Here is a 12,806-nt window from a genome sequence, read left to right on the forward strand (position 1 = left end):
GCTGACGTAAGACAACCCGCGTCCCATAGGATGAACAAACACACTACGGTATAGTGGCCATTAACAGTTAGTTTTTACAGCTGGGTTGCCCAAAGTGCGGCACAGGGGCCATCTGTGGTCCGTGACTCGTTTGTCATCGGCCTTAAACACATTACTAAAAACAAAAAATAGAGATCTAATTTGCACCCTTGGGGGTGAAATCTATCAAAGTTAGGGTGGTCCCAAAAAGGAGGGATTTTTAAAATTTACTTTGTGTCGGTTTTAAAAGTGCTCCCCTCTGGTCAACATATGAAATGACAAGTGTGTGTAAAAAAAATTGAAGTGCTCCCCCTCTGGCCAACATATGTAATAACAATTGTGTGTAAGAAATTGAAATGCACCCCCTTTGGCCAAAATTAATTGTTTTTTAAATAATTAAAATGTATATAGAGACATACTGTAATAACTTGAAGTAAGTAATGAAGATTAAAACCAAATTACAAACAAAAAATAAATACAAAAATAAATTAACTAGTCTTTTTCTCAGTGTCAACTTTTTTTTAAATAAAATTGGGAACCAATTTTCATATTAATTCTGTTTTTGTAATATTACAATATTGTCTTTTAAAATGATTACTTTTTAATGCAAAATTGTGACATTTGTCATATAAAATTCTGACTTTTATCACAATATTGCCAATTTTTCTCTTGTTCTTGTAAAATAGTGAAATTTTTTGAGTAAAATGATGACTTTTGTCCTAATTTTGCCGAGTGAAATTCCGATTATTATTATATTGCCTACATTTTACAGTTTTCTTATAAAATGGTGACTTTTGTCGAGTAAAATTACGACTCTTTTCATAAAATGGCCCAAATTTTAAGCTTTTCTGGTAAAATTGCGACTGTTATTGAGTAAAATTCCAACTTTTATTATAATAATTGCACAAATGTTCAGTTTTTCTTGTAAAATTTTGACTTGCGTTGAGTAAAATCACAAATCTTTATATATCTAGAAAGTTCAATTAACTAAAAATATAAATATATATGTATGTGTATGTAAATATATGTATATAGAGGCATACTGTAATAACTTGAAATAAGTGATGAAGATTCAAAACCAATTACAAACAAAAGATAAATACAAAATAAATTAACTAAAAGCAGTCTTTTTCTCACAATGTGTCGACGTTTTTCTTATAAAACTGGGAACAAATTCTCTTAAAATTCCGATTATTATTATAATATTGCCTACATTTTACAGTTTTCTCATAAAATTGTGACTTTTGTCGAGTAAAATTACGACTCTTTTCATAAAATTGCGACTGTTATTGAGTAAAATTCCAACTTTTATCATAACAATTGCACACATGTTCAGTTTTTCTTGTAAAATTTTGACTTGCGTTGAGTAAAATCACAACTTTTATTATAACACTGCCAAAATTTTAAGTTGTTCTTGTCAAATTGTGACCTTTCTCTTGTGAAATTCCAACTCATTTTTCAAAACAAGCTTTTTTATATTTGCGTAGTTTGTTTATGTTATTAATGTTGCAAATAAAAATCTTTATATGTCTCGAAAGGGTGGTCCTAAAGAGGGAGGCATTATTTGGAGGTCTCAAGAAGGTAAGAAATATAAGAGTGTGTGTGTGTGTGTGTGTGTGTGTGTGTGTGTGTGTGTGTGTGTGTGTGTGTGTTCTGGCAATGTTTGCTTAATGGGGACATCGCTCTGTTTAAACAGTCACCTTTAGGGGACCTTTGACGGTATGGGGACAAAAAAACAGGTCCCCTAAAGGGAAACCTTTTTAAATGATAATCAGATCCATTCTGAAGATGCCTAAGTGATTTTTAAGCTTTGGCCCATAAAACATGTATACTGGTTAGTTTGAGTGTGAGACATTTGCACAGCAGCCCCCTCATCGGGTTGTAGCTGGTACTGCACTCGCCTTTCTTCTCATACCTCTTCCGTGTATAGTTAATCACTTCCACCTTCCCCATAACATAGGTGGTTCGTCTGCAGGAGATGTCGGCTAATGGGATACGAAAATAAGCTGTTTAAACCAAAAGGCAAGCACATCTTTCTTATAAATGGAGTTTTTGACTATCATTTGTACAATAACATTTTGTTCATAACCAAGTTAAGCCAAAAAGTTTTATTAATGTTTTCACAAAAAGCCTATATTAATTGTATTGTCATCTCAACTTATATATTTTACTACAAAGAGTTAAGGATATATTTGTTTGAGGGCAACTTAGATAACCTTTACCAACAGGTGCATTTAATTAAGAACATCAGCCCTGCTCCTAGAAACCTTTTGAATCACTTTGTGTTGCTTTTTTCTTTTCGTTTGGACTGGTTTATAGTCAAAGTAGCTCTAATTTAATGCTAATTGGTTGTCTATAAGGACTTCTAAGAAGTTATATGTATAGGTATGATTGACATTAGAGATTTAGGATATTTTAAAACCTCACATTGATTTTGTCTCACACATTTTAGATGAAAGACAGATGTCCTGGCTCAATAAGTCCTCCAGCCTGTAACAGCACAACAGTAGACCACTTGGACATAACACCTGATGTCACTGGAACAGAGGAACCCTGCCCAAGTCAGGAAACAATTGACACCGTTGTTGTTTGTGCTCCCCTCAAAAAACATGGAAATAGAGTTTACAACAAAATACATTATTGCTTGTATTGCAGTAAGCCTTATGCCAAGATTGCAAGTCATCTAGAAAGTGCACACAAAAACACAATGGAAGTAGCCACAGCTCATAGCTTTCCAACGAGTTCCATGGAGAGAAGGAAACAGCTAGACTATATTCGTAATAAAGGGAACTATGCTCACAATGCTGCTATTATGGAGTCAGGAAAGGGTGAACTAGTGCCATTCAAAAAAAATAAGCTAAAGGAAATGATTTTATGCACTGTGCATATTGCCAAGGAGTGTTTACCAGAAAGGTACTGTGGAGACACATGCAAAGTTGTCGCCTCAAACCTGCATCAGTCACCCGAAAACCAGGAAAGAACCGTGTCCAGTCCATGTGCACATATACTGGGCCTGTGCCTTCAAGTATATCCAAGCAACTGTGGGGAGTAATATGTGTCATGATTCCTGATCCTATCACAGAAATAACAAAAGATGACCATGTCATCACAGATGTTGGGGAGCACCTGTTGAACAAAAGTGGTATGTCAGCAAAAAATCAACAATGTGTCAGAGAGAAGATGCGGGAATTAGGAAGACGGATTCATAATGCCAGGAAAGTAACTACCTTGAAGAAAATGGAGGATTTTGCGAATCCTAAGAACTACTTGGAGATGGTCAAAGCTGTCAAATATACTTGTGGCTTTGACACTAACAAATTCTGGATTCCATCACTGGCAAATAAACTTGGGAATTCCCTGGTTAAAGTCAGCAAACTCTTGAAAGCACAAGGTTTGATAAAGAACAATGAAGAGCTGGTAAGGAATGCCACTCAGTTTCAAGATGTCTATCGTGAGAAGTGGAACGAGTTGATCTCTGCAACAGCCCTGAGGAACATAGCTGAAGGAAAGTGGAATGCACCACAACTTATGCCTTTCATTGAGGATGTTCAAAAAATGCATCAGTTTCTCAGTCAAATGCATGATGAGTGCAGCAGGGCGCTATCTGAAAATTCTTCCACAAAGGCCTGGTCAGACCTGACAAAAGTATGTTTGACACAGGTCATCCTCTTTAACAGACGAAGAGAAGAGGTAGCAGCCATGCCCTTGTTGGCTTTTTTGTCAAGAGACACAACTGATCCTCATGAAGATGTTGATTGGTCACTCTCCGAAGTGGGGAAAAAAACTGTGCAGACATTTTTCAAGGATTGTCATCAGGGGAAAACGAGGCAGACCTGTTCCTATTCTCTTGACTTGTGACTTGTGCATTAGAACTTCTCGTTAAGTACAGAGAAACTTGTGGGGTTCTCAAAGACAACAGTTACCTGTTTGCAATTTTTTCCATCCTTTTGTTTGGTTTGAACTCAATTATAAGCTTAACATGGTATGTCTCCCACAGAAAGTGTGGAAACTGAAGAGGAAGATCTTACCAGAGAGGACGAAAACTGTTAATTTCCTGATAATGGTATGTAATGTCAATACTCATTTTTGTGGTTTATTAAATGTATTCGACAGTATTTGCAGTAGTTTTAATGACAATATATGTCTTAATATTCTGTTATTTAGAATTTTTTCTGAAATTCCATTTGATTAGCACTCCAGAAATGCATGTGGCCTATGGTAAGCATGACACTGAATGTTTATTACATTGAACCAACAGAAGAGGGGGCCTTTCCAACCACTGAGGAGGAAGCAATCCCACCCCCCAAGAGACTGACACAACTTTCAAAAGAAGAGGAGGTATCCTCAGGTGATCATGCAGTGAGACATTCTTCCAAAGGTAAACTATATACATAAACTGTTTTTTTAGTCAAGTTTTATCAGTCTTTGTTTTCTCACAAATAATGCAAATGCATATGTATGCATTCTTTTCTGTGGGTTAGAGACATTATAGGAAACAAATGTATAACTTAATTTCTTAAAGGGGAACATTATCACCAGACCTATGTAAGCGTCAATATATACCTTGATGTTGCAGAAAAAAGACCATATATTTTTTTAACCGATTTCCGAAATCTAAATGGGTGAATTTTGGCGAATTAAACGCCTTTCTATTATTCGCTCTCGGAGCGATGATGTCACAACGTGACGTCACATCGGGAAGCAATCCGCCATTTGCTCAAACACATTACAAACACTGAGTCAAATCAGCTCTGTTATTTTCCGTTTTTTCGACTGTTTTCCGTACCTTGGAGACATCATGCCTCGTCGGTGTGTTGTCGGAGGGTGTAACAACACGAACAGGGACGGATTCAAGTTGCACCAGTGGCCCAAAGATGCGAAAGTGGCAAGAAATTGGACGTTTGTTCCGCACACTTTACCGACGAAAGCTATGCTACGACAGAGATGGCAAGAATGTGTGGATATCCTGCGACACTCAAAGCAGATGCATTTCCAACGATAAAGTCAAAGAAATCTGCCGCCAGACCCCCATTGAATCTGCGGGAGTGTGTGAGCAATTCAGGGACAAAGGACCTCGGTAGCACGGCAAGCAATGGCGGCAGTTTGTTTCCGCAGACGAGCGAGCTAAACCCCCTGGATGTCTTGGCTCACACCGTCCCTTATGCCACCGAAGATGATCAAGAGAAGAATATCAACCCTAGCTTCCCTGGCCTGCTGACATCAACTCCAAAACTGGACAGATCAGCTTTCAGGAAAAGAGAGCGAATGAGGGTATGTCTACAGAATATATTAATTGATGAAAATTGGGCTGTCTGCACTCTCAAAGTGCATGTTGTTGCCAAATGTATTTCATATGCTGTAAACCTAGTTCATAGTTGTTAGTTTCCTTTAATGTCAAACAAACACATACCAATCGTTGGTTAGAAGGCGATCGCCAAATTTGTCCTCGCTTTCTCCCGTGTCGCTGGCTGTCGTGTCGTTTTCGTCGGTTTCGCTTGCATACGGTATGGCTCAATAGCTTGAGTATCTTCTTCAATTTCGTTTTCGCTACCTGCCTCCACACTTCAACCATCCGTTTCAATACATGCGAAATATGTTGAATCGCTTAAGCCGCTGAAATCCGAGTCTGAATCCGAGCTAATGTCGCTATAGCTTGCTGTTCTATGCGCCATGTTTGTTTGTGTTGGCATCACTATGTGACGTCACAGGAAAATGGACGGGTGTATATAACGATGGTTAAAATCAGGCACTTTGAAGCTTTTTTTTAGGGATATTGCGTGATGGGTAAAATTTTGAAAAAAACTTCGAAAAATAAAATAAGCCACTGGGAACTGATTTTTAATGGTTTTAACCATTCTGAAATTGTGATAATGTTCCCCTTTAATCTTCTTTTATTTATTTTATTTTCATACACATATTTTGTATGGTCACTTGCAGGTAAAGCTGCCCAGAAAAGAAGACCCTGGACACAGAAAGAGGTGAAGGCTGTCGAGAAGCACATGAAGCGATTCATCCTTTCTGGTATTGTACAAGCAAAGAGTGACTGTTTAAAATGTTTGAGGGCCGAACCGGAAGCTCTCCAAAACCGGGAATGGCAAGCATTGAAGTTCTATGTGTACAACCGCATTACGGCCTATAAAAGGAGATTGCAGGTAAAATAGTAGATTAAGAGATAATCAGCAAGACTAGGTAAGTAGAACAGTTTTCTTATGTTCTTTATGTTCAATGTTGTTAAAAATAAAAAGTAAAAAAAAAAGTTTAATGAGTTTGTATTTTATTTCTGTGGTTTAAGATAAGATAAGATAATACTTTATTGATCCCACAACAAGGAAATTTGGGTTACTTTGTTTACGTGTTTCAAATACTGGTAAAAGAGAAAATTTATTTTCTTTAAAAGTGAAACATTTGTTATCCTGGGATTAATAGTACTGTGATTCTGTATGGCAGGGGTCCCCAAACTTTTTAACTCGGGGGCCGCATTGGGTTAAAAAATTATATATATATATATATATATATATATATATATATATATATATATATATATATATATATATACATTGTCTTTATAATCCGTTTTGTCATTTAATATCAATTAACATTGATGTTCATCAACATTTAACATTGTCACGTTATCGATGGGAAAATATATTTTTAGACAATATGATTTGCCTGAGCGGCTAGGAGACACCAAGAAAAACAAGCGTTAGAAAATGGATTAGAAAGGAAAGATTTAAAAATAAATAAAATAAATATAAAAATTTAAAACAAATTGTTTTTTACTTGGGACTTCCTGGGGGCCGGATTTTGGATGCTGGGTGGCCGGATCTGGCCCGCGGGCCGTAGTTTGGGGACCCCTGCTGTATGGTTACCATCCTTAGTTAAAACTAATATATTTTTCCTTTGTCCCCACAAGTGATGATCACAAACTTGGTCCCCATTCCAAATGATAACCAGTGTGTGTGTGTGTGTGTGTGTGTGTGTGTGTGTGTGTGTGTGTGTGTGTGTGTGTGCATCAACTTGTCAGCTTGAACAAAAGCATTCACCTGTGACGTCCTCATTCTGTCTCTCTCCGAGACGTCACCCAAAGTGCTCGACATATGCACGCGCACACGCACACACATATCAGCCACAGGCAGGTGCTGAGCTCACTGATGTGAAGATTCCACCCCAGGCAGTTGGAATGTGCACCATGTATTTACACTATTAGTAATGAAGGCTCTCCTTGCGAAGTCACACCTGGCTGGTGATTACATCAGAGAGAAGGTCAAACAGCAAGAAGATGGCAAAAATAAACACAAAGTGGATGTTAGGGAGGCGGGTGGGGGTGTTTATGTTTGTCTTCTGCTTTGGGGTCGCACATCATCTACTAGGTCAGGCCTGCAGGACACTAACTGACACACATCTGCAGAAGCGTCACTCTTCCCTCCAGTGGCCACTGGTGGACATGCACGTGTCATAATTTGACTAATGGACTTTAAATATGGTGACTCTAAAACAGACTACTTCCAAATGTTGGTCCAACTGTATTCACCCTACTACTGAAATAATGTTGTATGTTTTCAAAAATACTACAGCAGAAAAAAATAAATCTAGATTTTGCACAATATTTGGAGTGTGTCATTCGGGGACAGGTTTACGCCATTAATTCCAAGGTGTCACAGCGATGTGTCAGTCAGTGCTGATTTATGACAGGAAGTCATTAAAACCACACAAATGATTTAAAAAAAAAAAAATTCCTCTCTGCTGGAAACGTATCCCCTGCTGATGTGCTGCCTGTAACAATCACATCTCCATCAACTTGTCTTGTTGAATCAGTATAAAAAAAAATTTTTTTTAAACCTACAAAATAACTGCAGGACAATACTATTTGGAATGACCTGAAAGTGAACTCCTGGCCTTTTGATTGGTTGTCAACACCCTCCTAGGTGGGAGTGATCCAGACCAATATTATGTTAGGCCCATGTGGGTGGGCACCACACCTTTACAGCTCTAACATAAGGTCACAGAGAGGATTAGAATCACACACAATTGTACGCTATGTTAATGGTTTACTAAAATCAGCAGCTTCTCAGTGCAGTGCATATTAATTGGCAAATGATTACTTTTCAAAAATGTAAAAGTAATTCACACTTATAGCTACTTTGAAAGCATTTACAAAGATACTGGCACTGATAGGTAAGAAATAAAAATGTTTTTGTTATTTTTATTGTATTTGATCTGTATTGTGTAAGTGGTCATTGTATATAACCAAACATCTTTTTTTAAAGTAATTTTATTTATTATGTTTTAATGTATTAAAAAATACATGGTGTGTGTGCGTGTGCGTGTGTGTGTGTGTGTGTGTGTGTGTGTGTGTGTGTGTGTGTGTGTGTGTGTGTGTGTGTGTGTGTGTGTGTGTGTTTGTGTTTGTTTCTACCCTTCTTGAGACATCAACAAGGAAAAGTACCTTCCATATGAGGACCGGTGAACAGGTTAGGACCGAAATCATGGTCACAATACGGAAAACCATTGCATCTAATAGAGAGACACATACTAGAGTCTGTGAACATTGCTCCAAAGTCAGGATTTTTTGTTGGCTTAATGTGCATACAAAAGTAAACATTGACAGGTACAAAGGCAGCAATATATGATAAAACAAGACGGCAGCTAAAGAAGGACTTCCCTATTCATCCCCCAAAAAACCCGCCAGGTGAACAGCTGATTTTACGACTTCTGGTGCTGACGTAAGGCAATTCACGTCTATATGTGACCTTAGGATGAACAAATACACTATGGTACTAAGACTATAGTGGCCATTGGCAATTAACAGTTGGCTTTTACAGCTGGGTTGCTCCCAGGTTAATCACAGGTTATTATTCCATCCATCCATCCATCCATCTTCTTCCGCTTATCCGAGGCCGGGTCGCGGGGGCAGCAGCCTAAGCAGGGAAGCCCAGACTTCCCTCTCCACAGCCACTTCGTCCAGCTCTTCCTGTGGGACCCCGAGGCGTTCCCAGGCCAGCCGGGAGACATAGTCTTCCCAACGTGTCCTGGGTCTTCCCCGCGGCCTCCTACCGGTCGGACGTGCCCTAAACACCTCCCTAGGGAGGCGTTCGGGTGGCATCCTGACCAGATGCCGGAACCACCTCATCTGGCTCCTCTCGATGTGGAGGAGCAGCGGCTTTACTTTGAGCTCCTCCCGGATGGCAGAGCTTCTCACCCTATCTCTAAGGGAGAGCCCCGCCACCCGGCGGAGGAAACTCATTTCGGCCGCTTGTACCCGTGATCTTGTCCTTTCGGTCATAACCCAAAGCTCATGACCATAGGTGAGGATGGGAACGTAGATCGACCGGTAAATTGAGAGCTTTGCCTTCCGGCTCAGCTCCTTCTTCACCACAACGGACCGATACAGCGTCCGCATTACTGAAGACGCCGCACCGATCCGCCTGTCGATCTCACGATCCACTCTTCCCTCACTCGTGAACAAGACTCCGAGATACTTGAACTCCTCCACTTGGGGCAAGATCTCCTCCCCAACCCGGAGATGGCACTCCACCCTTTTCCGGGCGAGAACCATGGACTCGGACTTGGAGGTGCTGATTCTCATCCCAGTCGCTTCACACTCAGCTGCGAACCGATCCAGTGAGAGCTGAAGATCCTGGCCAGATGAAGCCATCAGGACCACATCATCTGCAAAAAGCAGAGACCTAATCCTGCAGCCACCAAACCAGATCCCCTCAACACCTTGACTGCGCCTAGAAATTCTGTCCATAAAAGTTATGAACAGAATCGGTGACAAAGGGCAGCCTTGGCGGGGTCCAACCCTCACTGGAAACGTGTCCGACTTACTGCCGGCAATGCGGGCCAAGCTCTGGCACTGATCATACAGGGAGCGGACTGCCACAATCAGACAGTCCGATACCCCATACTCTCTGAGCACTCCCCACAGGACTTCCCGAGGGACACGGTCGAATGCCTTCTCCAAGTCCACAAAACACATGTAGACTGGTTGGGCAAACTCCCATGCACCCTCAAGGACCCTGCCGAGAGTATATAGCTGGTCCACAGTTCCACGACCAGGACGAAAACCACACTGTTCCTCCTGAATCCGAGGTTCGACTATCCGGCGTAGCCTCCTCTCCAGTACACCTGAATAGACCTTACCGGGAAGGCTGAGGAGTGTGATCCCACGATAGTTAGAACACACCCTCTGGTTCCCCTTCTTAAAGAGAGGAACCACCACCCCGGTCTGCCAATCCAGAGGTACCGCCCCCGATGTCCACGCGATGCTGCAGAGTCTTGTCAACCAAGACAACCCCACAGCATCCAGAGCCTTAAGGAACTCCGGGCGGATCTCATCTACCCCCGGGGCCTTGCCACCGAGGAGCTTTTTAACTACCTCAGCAACCTCAGCCCCAGAAATAGGAGAGCCCACCACAGACTCCCCAGGCACTGCTTCTTCATAGGAAGACGTGTTGATGGGATTGAGGAGGTCTTCGAAGTATTCTCTCCACCGATCCACAACATCCGCAGTCGAGGTCAGCAGAACACCATCCGCACCATACACGGTGTTGATAGTGCACTGCTTTCCCCTTCCTGAGGCGGCGGATGGTGGTCCAGAATTGCTTCGAAGCCGTCCGGAAGTCGTTTTCCATGGCTTCCCCGAACTCCTCCCATGTCCGAGTTTTTGCCTCTGCGACCACTGAAGCCGCACACCACTTGGCCTGTCGGTACCTGTCCGCTGCCTCAGGAGTCCTATGAGCCAAAAGAACCCGATAGGACTCCTTCTTCAGCTTGACGGCATCCCTCACCGCCGGTGTCCACCAACGGGTTCTACGATTACCGCCACGACAAGCACCAACTACCTTGCGGCCACAGCTCCAATCAGCCGCCTCGACAATAGAGGCGCGGAACATGGTCCATTCGGACTCAATGTCCAGCACCTCCCCCGTGACATGTTCAAAGTTCTTCCGGAGGTGGGGATTGAAACTCTCTCTGACAGGAGACTCTGCCAGACGTTCCCAGCAAACCCTCACAATGCGTTTGGGCCTGCCAGGTCTGTCCGGCATCCTCCCCCACCATCGCAGCCAACTCACCACCAGGTGGTGATTGGTAGAAAGCTCCGCCCCTCTCTTCACCCGAGTGTCCAAAACATGAGACCGCAAATCCAATGACACAACTACAAAGTCGATCATGGAACTGCGGCCTAGGGTGTCCTGGTGCCAAGTGCACATATGGACACCCTTATGTTTGAACATGGTGTTCGTTATGGACAATCTGTGACGGGCACAAAAGTCCAATAACAAAACACCGCTTGGGTTCAGATCCGGGCAGCCATTCTTCCCAATCACGCCTCTCCAGGTTTCACTGTCGCTGCCAACATGAGCATTGAAGTCCCCCAGTAGAACGAGGGAATCACCCGGGGGAGCACTCTCAAGTACTACCTCGAGTGAATCTAACTCTGAGCTGCGGTTTGGCGCGTAAGCGCAAACCACAGTCAGGACCCGTTCCCCCACCCGAAGGCGGAGGGAAGCTACCCTCTCGTCCACCGGGTTGAACTCCAACGTGCAGGCTCTGAGCCGGGGGGAAACAAGAATTGCCACCCCAGCCCGTCGCCTCTCACTGCCGGCAACACCAGAGTGGAAGAGAGTCCATCCCCTCTCGAGAGAACTGGTTCCAGAGCCCTTGCTGTGCGTCGAAGTAAGTCCGACTATATCTAGCCGGAACTTCTCCACCTCGCGCACTAGCTCAGGCTCCTTCCCCCCCCAGCGAGGTGACGTTCCACGTCCCAAGAGCTAGCTTCTGTAGCCGAGTATCGGACCGCCAAGTGCCCTGCCTTCGGCTGCCGCCAAGCTCACATCGCACCCGACCTCTATGACCCCTGCTATGGGTGGTGAGCCCATTGGAGGGGGGACCCACGTTGCCTCTTCGGGCTGTGCCCGGCCGGGCCCCATGGGGACAGGCCCGGCCACCAGGCACTCGCCATTGTGCCCCACCTCCGGGCCTGGCTCCAGAGGGGGGCCCCGGTGACCCGCGTCCGGGCGAGGGAAATCTGGGTCCTTTGTTTTTATTTTTCATGGAGGTCTTCCAGCTGCTCTTTGTCTGATCCCTCACCTAGGACCAGTTTGTTGTTATTATTTGATTGCATAAATAAAAAAATATTTTAAAAAATACCCTAACATTTGGATACAAATGCAATTGTGTAGTCAGAATGTCATACGGGAACATTTTCTAAATGTTTACTGAACTGCAAGTCATGGATTTGCTCAAAACTTGGTGACGGTAAGTATAGTAAGAATTACGTGCACATTTTAATTTTTTTGTCTTAAATATAAATATTTCCTGCTTAACTCAATAAAAATAAACATAGGTTTATGTCCTGCTTAATTTAAAACAGAATACATTCAGTGTTTAGCTTTATGATAGAGCAGGTCTCCAACTTGCATCACTATGAAAACTACTGTGACAAAAAGAGAGGTGAGATATTTGTTTCACTAATATGACTGGCAACATTTCAATTGTGAAGGAGATCTCTCAGTTGGATTATTGTCTTTATGCTATGATGTGTAATTTATCATTAGATAAAAACACCACACACACTCACAGCTCATTAAAGTGGAATAAATGACATGCCACTAATAGTTTTAAGCCACATACCTCTCTTCTCCTACAGAAGGGTGCAAACTAGATGTGTAATATCCTCATTGAATGATGATGTGTGCTGGACCACAGGCCAACTGCACTCAGTAACGAAACAAACACGCTGAGCTTATTGTAACCATAGACAGCAGAACACTTCTATTTCAACT

Source organism: Nerophis lumbriciformis, linkage group LG07 (assembly GCF_033978685.3).
Source record: "Nerophis lumbriciformis linkage group LG07, RoL_Nlum_v2.1, whole genome shotgun sequence".
NCBI classification, from domain to species: domain Eukaryota; kingdom Metazoa; phylum Chordata; class Actinopteri; order Syngnathiformes; family Syngnathidae; genus Nerophis; species Nerophis lumbriciformis.